The sequence below is a fragment of the Leptidea sinapis genome, chromosome 10, assembly GCF_905404315.1.
Source record: "Leptidea sinapis chromosome 10, ilLepSina1.1, whole genome shotgun sequence".
Taxonomy (NCBI): domain Eukaryota; kingdom Metazoa; phylum Arthropoda; class Insecta; order Lepidoptera; family Pieridae; genus Leptidea; species Leptidea sinapis.
This window is the reverse complement of record NC_066274.1, coordinates 620179-629307: the sequence shown is the minus strand read 5'-3', so window position 1 is coordinate 629307 and position 9129 is coordinate 620179.

The window sequence follows — 9129 nt, the reverse complement described above, 5'->3', positions numbered from 1 at the left end:
ACCTTGAGTCACATAAGTAGTCAAGTCTCATTTGCCCAGTAATTTTACTAGCAACGGTGCCTTTCAGGCCGAAACACAGAAATGCTTACACATTACTGCTTCACATACCCCATAATCTACCTGGCATCTCCGGCGGCTGTCCAAAGGAGCCTCCCACTAGTGAAATACGTACACATATATTTATACAATCTTCTACAAGTTACTACGACTTAATATAAGGAAAATAGAATTGCTCAAATGAAGCGAATTACCAAGTAATATTTCATCACAATCAATCCACAGACTCATAAGATTTTTTTAATTAAGTTACAAACCTTCGCTTGTCTAGCGTTGCGTTACGCATGAAACTAAACTAAGGCACAGAATAAACACCTAGTGGAGGTTCTACCGTTTTTGTGATTGCCTCACCTTGAACTTATGTATCTCTGTAGAAATAAAACCACATCATCTAATATTATATCTACAACAAACTTACCCATAAATTAAGCGAGGCATTTAGGGGGGCAAGGCGACCCGAATCTCAACAAATCTCACGTGGTGGAGAAGTCTCGAATAATATCGCATAGTTCTTCCCGTAAGAAATAGCTTAATTGTTTAAAAAACTTAAAATGGAGTTTAATTTTACTAAAAGAGCGGTTGTCTTGATCTGTAGCCTTAAAAAGAAATATTTTTTTTTAAATAATTCCTCAGAAATCAATCACCATTAATATTTAAAACTAGCTGACCCGGCAAACGTTGTTTTGACACATAAATTATTTTTAGAAATAGGCCGTTTGTTGGACATTGCAACATTACTTGTTTTTTCTAAAATAAAATAATTTTTCTAAAATAAACGTAGCCTAAGTTACTCCTTATTACATCAACTACCTGCCAATAAAAGTCCCGTCAAAATCGGTCCAGCTATTTCAGAGATTAGCCGGAACAGACAGACTGACAGACAAAAATTTTAAGAAATGTTATTTTGGTGTATGTAATATATATTCATATACATGTAGTAAGAACGGTTATTTCAATATTACAAACAGACACTCCAATTTTATTTATATGTATAGATATGTATTTACAAAAATCTCACATGAAATTAGGAGTGTGGGAAAAGGGTGAACGAAATCTCACGTGAAATTAGGGGTGGGACAAAAGGGCGGATGAAATCTCACCAAGGCGCGAAGGGATCGAGAAATCGACAAAGTTACCTCAGTTAATTGATGCTATGATAATGAACATTGCCACTAAAACTATTGTAATTTGTTTTATAATAGTTTATATAGAATTAAATCATTAGTATATTAATTTCATTAGTGTTCACCCTTGTTGAATTTGTAAGGGATATTATATATTATGTAGTTAGTTTGACGGACAGATGGCCGTTGGGGCAAGAAGACTTACTGTTGTTAGACCCCAACAAGTGGGACCGACGATCTGGTCAGGATCGCCAGAATACGTCGGATGAGGGCAGCGAAGGACCGATCGTCGTGTAAATCATTGGGGGAGGCCTTTGTACAGCAGTGGAAGTCTTCCGGCTGATGATGATGATGACATTATGTGAGCCATAACTAAGGTGCAAATGTAAAGTTTACAGAATTAGTATTTTTATAAAATATGCTAATATTTTTTGTTTTGTTTGAACATGAAAATCTTTGTATCATTAGTAGGATTTGAATAATTATTTTTGTATATGATGGTTCTGCATTAGAATATGCTTAAACTCTTACCTAAAAAGAAAACTCCCAAACTACATTATCCACGTAATCTATTATAGTAATGATTATTGTTGCGGCATAAATACTATCTTCTGTGATATGTTATCGATGTTGAATTTACAATAATACAATTGGTATTTTACTACAAATAGCGGTTTATGTATGTTTATTTAAACACAGTAAATAATGTAGTACATATCAGTAATACTGAACTAAATTATTATCATGAAAAGTAAGTCTTCTTTGAATGACAATATAAATAAAAACTTATCATGAATGTAAATAAATATCTCCAATAATAATTAACGCAACTCACACAAATTACCTTGCCCCATATTAAGCTATGGTATAAGCTTGTACTAACTTTCCAATACGATATTGGTATTTAATACAATAGCTTAATAATACTTATTCATACTTAAATGTACGGGAATTCAAAGGGACAGTAGTCAGGGTCACTAACAAATGATAAATATGAGAATTATGGGTTTGAGTCCCGCATCGTTGATAAATTTTGTTTATAAAAGAAATTTGTGTAATGAATTCCAGAAGTGAGCGCTATCATTTAAAAAATATAACAAATTATTTAGGTTTGCAGGAGTGACATCTCAAGTTATTTTTCAAATATACAAATATTGAGGTTGAACAGGTCATCATAGTAGATCATGTAGATGATGCCACAACCTGAGAGTTGAACAAGACATATACAAGATTTATCAACGATACTTCACTCGAACGGTTGCGTCAGTGGAAGAGCACGGAACGCGAGAGGTCGAGAGTTTGAGTCCCGCGTCGTTCATAAATTTTGAATATAAATTTAATTTGTGTAATTAATCCCAGAAGTGAGGATTATCACTATAAAAATACCAAATTGTTGAGAATTAAGGAGATAAAAATTTTAAAAGTCAATTTTTTCAGGGTTCTTATGCCAGTCAACCCACTGCAGAGCTCAAAGTTTTGTTGAACTCTGCTTAAATTTTTATTTTGGTTATACATATTTCATATCACTCATACCACCTTTTATACCACCGGACAAAGGCCTCTTCCTATTTCAAGTTTCTTGCCTTCTATTGAACGACTTGAGGGAAGGTACTCTTTTAAAGAACTCTCTACTTCGTTTTGCTTCCCTTGGATACCATGATATGGAGTTAATACAGTAATATTAACTCCAGCTAATGCTAGATTTTCATGTTTTATTATGTCCTGCTCAGTCCCAATTTCGTTATTCTACTATATATTGGAATTTACATTTTTGTGTTTAGCTATAATAGATTTTTTATATTTAAAAAAAAAATCGGTATGCTATTTTTAATTTGCCGTGTCTGACAGCACGGCCGGGGAGATAGAACAATGAGATACGGGTAGCTTAAAAACAAGCATACAGTTTCCTAAATCGTAGGTAACACTCCTGTGATTATTTTGGTGTTGCAGGGGAAGGTCAATTATGGAAGTAGGCATTACTTTGCGGAAATCCATAATTATCCAAATGTTTTGAGGTTTCTTTATTGTTAATTCCGCCAATATTTGTCTTTAAACAATTCTACACGTGTTTCGCCTATACACGAGGCATCCTCAGGAGATATTGACGCATCAAACTCTGGCACGAGACTGAATTAAATGAGCCGGATACCGCTCTATTATAAAAAAAAACGGTAAAGAAAACTCAAAACATTTGGATAGAAGAGGACACTATTTAAAAATGCAAACAGTGATTGATTGTGTAACAAAATCCGGAACATATAAGCTGACAAATTTATTTCGGTTATTAGTATTAGTATACGTTCTGAGTAAAAGTTCAAAATATGCATAAGCATATAGTAATAAGCCATTACTTGGACATGAATACAATTGAATTTCATTTAAGTGTACATAATCTGTTAATACAGACTGCAACAACTCCTCTGTAAAGCAGATCTACAGACTCAAACATTGCAAATCAGCTGCCGTACCAACGAAATGATGATTAATTTGTTTTTGTAAACGAGATCATGTACGTGAGTAAGTATGCGTTAGAAAAATAGAACGAAAACCAGTTTTGACTAATTTCACATTTTATTATGAGTAATGCTCAATTGCATTTTGCGTGAAAGATAAATTTACACAGAATCATTTAATTAAACTACGAACAATGCAAAATGTATGTTTAGACTGTAGATTGCCTATGTAGGTGTTGTGAATAATATCCGCTTAGTTACCAATAACGTAAGAGATAATAATGAGTTTTCTATTTTCAACGTTTATGATTCCATCATCCATATCAGCTAGTGAGTGGTGTTTCTGTAGGATAAGGGTATTGCAAGAAATACACCGTACATACAGTGCCGGATTAACCATGTAGTAACAGTAGTAACGTTACCGCTTTTCCTTCTGGTATACAGCTCCCGCCTCAGAAGCTCCAGGCCATCCGCTATACGTTCTGCATCAGAAACGCCGCGAGAACAACAAGATTCACTAATAATATTGGTAAACTGACTTTTTTTAATGCAAGAAGATGACGAAGCTATGTGATGACCTCAACCCACACTCTCTTGTACTCTCTTGTAACACTAAAGGAATCACAAGTGATTTGTTGACCTTTTAAAGCATTCGAATAAACGAATATGAATATGAAAACTTAAAACTCATTGAGACGTGGCGAGCCAGGATAGAACCGGGGACTCCGTACTGAGAGTCAATGGTTCTATTGCAGCACGATGCTTTTTGACGCAATCAGAACCGAAGTGATAAATCTAAATTAATGTCAATAAAATCATTATGACCAAGGTATACAACAGCTTCCGCAATTAATGAAAATAAGGACATAAACTAAACGAAGACTCTATCACAAATGCGAAACCAAAGGATAATAAAAATCTCACCGCCACAGTATCGACAACTAATTAATTTATATCTACTAAGTTTCCGCATTTGAATAGCTTACTCATGACATCATTGAAATAAGTATTATAACTACATTGTATCGCGAAAATAAAACAAAAAGTGTCCACTTAGTCAGAGAACAACATTATTAACAGAAAAAATAAAGACAAGATTGTCGCAAACAACATCTTGGTTCGATGAACTACGACTAGTGGACTACGTGCAACGCTGTACCATTCCCATGGCGTCATCATCAGTGTAACCTTCGGTAGACTACACCTGCGTGGAGAAGTTTTGTTTGCTTTTTTGTCACACCAAACAAGGCCTCGTAACGAAACTTCTTACTACACGTGTACACGTGTATATCGTGGTATAACTACTCCACAACATTCCTCAACGGACATACTTGCACGCATCAATGTAGTTCGAAAATGTTTTCAACCAAAAAACATATTATCAGGAATACAAAACGTAATATCTTAGTCACTTAGCTGTCAAAGCCATTACAACATTGGAGAATCAATCAAATAAAATAAAATTATTAAAAAATATTATTGGAATATCAGCCGACGGTACGCTACGCTTAGATAAGGCTAATATAGCTGCACATACCTGCACGCAAATTGTAGAACTCCAGAGGAACAGGAATACACTGTTTTTATTATGATTCTGCAAGCAAAATTATAATTGCTATAGCAAACTGCGCAAACTATAGGCCATCATGCTAAAATCTTCACATCAACACTTGCAGATGACTAGCAGCCAAAACTATACATCAGCACAAATATTATGAAATATATTAAACCGACTTCAAACATAGGAAGTTATCCTCGATAGTTGCGCATAGGGATGATCACAAAGGGCTACCGGAACTTTTCAATGATAAGGTGTGAGACACGCGAGAAGATAAATTTAAGCTTTAATAACCAACCAAATTAAAATGGTTGAAAGAAAAATAAAAGGAACTGATAAGGTGGCGAGACTGGAACATGCACCTTAACAGTTCTTGGTCTTATTGTAACTATCACTAGACTCACTACTCATAATCGTAGATAAAAGCATAAATTAGCAACAAAAAAAATATTATTTGTAAACAAATCAAAACAAGGGCTTATCAAAATTAACTTTTCATCTTAATATGATGGCTGTGCCTACTGTTATAAGGATTGATATCGTAAAAGTACGGCGGTGCTCCACAGGGTATCGTCTTTGGGCCGCTTCTTTAAAGCATCACCTAAAATGAGATATTTTTATTTCGTCAATCACAATTGTGTCAAGTACAAGTCTGGATTCATAGTACATAACCACGTATACTTACATACTAGTATGCATAACACAACATAGCATTGCGAAAACATTGAGATTGTAAGTAAACAAAACAACATGAACCTTTTAAATTATAATAATAGATCTGGAAAGACCACATAGGCACATTGACACTGTGTTAAAAAATAAAACCTTTACTTATAAAGTTCGCCTTGACGAACATGGGTTCCGTTCCAAATTATTTATTTACTTTATAAATCTGTGGATGCATCAATTGTAAGTTATAGAGTAACACTACATAGAAGGCCTTCAGTGCATGAAATCTTAGGAACAATTGCATCATCGAATATTAGATAATATATAATTACCGAAAATTATTTGACTAGTGGAACATAATGTGCCATAAACATAATTCTTGAAAAAATATTATATTCAAAGAAGTTAAAAGTATCATGGCAAGTTGTATGCTGTGAACAGAAAATTACCTTTACCGAGAATTCCAACGTTAATGGTAAGAATAGACTTAAATACATGGTGCCTTACTTTACAAATCAGCACTGTATATCGATTTAACAGATTCTTACAGTGTAAATAGCAGTATATTATATTATAATATTTTCTTAGATAAGTAAATTATTTTGGAACTTTTTCAACATCGTTTTTATTTATGTTATACTATCCAAACCTGCATTAAAGAAAATTCGATCGTTATACGAAACTTAATAAAGTAAAGAAAATTTGTTACTTTACTCTAATTTGTTAAATCATAACTAACTGTAACTCTTTGCTTAACACTTATATTCTATGATCAGTTTTGGAATTATTCTTCTATTAATATAATAATTATGTACACAAATTTATACGGAGACTTCTTTAAAAAGAAAATAAAGTAAAATAGCATAAAAATATATTTTTTAATTAATAATAAAGCTATCATAAGCTTTCTATTGGTGAAAAATTATTTAATTCAGCGTGAAATGGCTATTTTTTTATTAAAAAACAAATAGAGGTCGCTACGATAGCTGCAAATAATGTAACTCAGGGGTCATATTATATTTGATGAAGATAATGCCGAAAAACTATTTTAGTATTGATGATATAAAATAGATAACCAACACAAATTGAGTGCGGGTCACTATTTAACAATAAACAAAGATATCGAGCCCGTAAAAGAGATAAAAATTTAAAAATCTATCGAATTGTCAACAAGGTAGCATAGATACATGGAGGTACATGATAGTAAGAGATGGAGGTATTGGATTGAGCCAATTATATTTTTACTGATGCAGGTATTGCAATAAGAAGCTTAACACCAGTCCACAAGCACTTTGGCTTTTCAATTTAATTATGTAGTTTTTAGCATTGTTATTTATGTACAATCCACGACTCTGGTTCGTATAAGTTACAGCTCGAATGAGATTTTTTATATAAACTGTATACATTGCCTCGTATTTTTAGTAATTAATTAACTGTAATCAATGACCTGACCAATTTGCAGGTGCAGTAAACTTTTTTTTAAGGAATCGCAAGATAAAAACGTAGGGATCAGGTGATGGTAGGTCATTAGCCTTGCTTGACCATCAGGTCTATACATGGTTTCTTTAAAGTTTCGATATATATGAATAAATATGATAAATATGAATATATATGAAGTTGAATATAATGAATATGAATGTTTGTTTATGAGTAATGGTTGTTTAAATGTATTGATGTATGATTAAGTATGTATACATTGTATTAAATATATCGTTATAGATAATATGCCTAAAAGTATGCCAATATTATTATTCTATTCCAAAAAATATGTAAAATAATATATATTAAATACATTTTGATGGTGGTAATATGAAATAAGAGTTATAAAGTTGAAAATTTGGTTGATGTTAAATGTATGATGTAAAGTTTAATGTTTAAATGGGGTCTGCGTCTTCTGGTACGTGGTCGCCATTCGAGGACCCTAACGGCCATCTATCCGTCCAACTATGAATATAATATAAAATATAAATATTAATTATATTTAATAATAAAGTCCCAACCACTGCTCTGGCATTATTTATAAATAATATAAATATCTTATTAAAAATAGCTCTGTCGTAAATCTTACTACTCCACAGCTGAATATCTAAGTGATCGGACAGCCTGGGACTAGATTGTGATTATTTTATAGCAATAGCAATGACAGTATAATATTGTGTATTTGATTAAAAAGAGCGCAAAAAAAAAGAATGCTAGGAGAGTTTCTTGCGCCGCTTCTTCTCTCTCAGAGCGCCATTTGTTTTCGAAGCGGTAGTAATAACTAGTATAATAGAAATTACATCATAAAGAATTCTAGAGGAATCCTTTTTGAGAAAATAAATGCCTTTAATTAATATTAATGAACTCTCTCATATCGCCATGAATAAATATCCTTCTTCTTCTTAATAAAGCACAACCATTTTTGAATGGTAAAAAATATTAATATTAATGTCATTTACGTGACCTAAAAGAATAAAGTGATTTTGATTTAATTAGCACAGGTTGTATCACAGATACAGTCATAAATCCACACAAATTTTACTCAGATATAGCAACGACCTTAGAGTTCTATTTCTAAGCGAAATTAAAAGTAAGTCACTAAGTTAAATTGAAACATTATAATATAATTGTGTCAAGGTGCAAAATTGAATGAGGATAAGTAAAGAATACCCTTGCGAGTCTGCGCTGTGAATATATAAAACAATGATTTAATATAATATATCATCGTGTTTGCTCAGAGTTCAACGACCAATAAGTGTACAAAAGTCCTTATGACTAGAATATAAATTATTGCAATCTTTTAATTTATTTTTATAGGTATACTAGCTGACCCGACAGACGTTGTTCTGTACATATTAAATAAAATACTGTTTTTTATGAATTTGTCATTAATACTTCATAATATCCATAATTATTTCGTAAAATATGCTCCCTGTTGTTATAATGAAATTGTTTCACAACAGAACTGTCAAACCATGCGTCAATAAATTCTCTCATATATGTCTATATATAAAAATAATTAGGGGTCCCAAAACCAAAAAACACTATCCTATATCTCAAGTTGGACTAAACTGCACTCCATGAAATAACTAAAATCCGTTATTTATTTTTAAGTAAAAACGACACTGCTTTAGTTTTTATAATACTTGATATTAATTAACCAGGGAGGCCTCTTTGCACAGAATGCAGGCAAAGATGTTTCAGTTTAAATTCAAATTCAAATATTTAATCTTATTGAATGTCAAAAACTTACACCAATTCGAATAAGTATGCCTCAGATCTCAGAAGA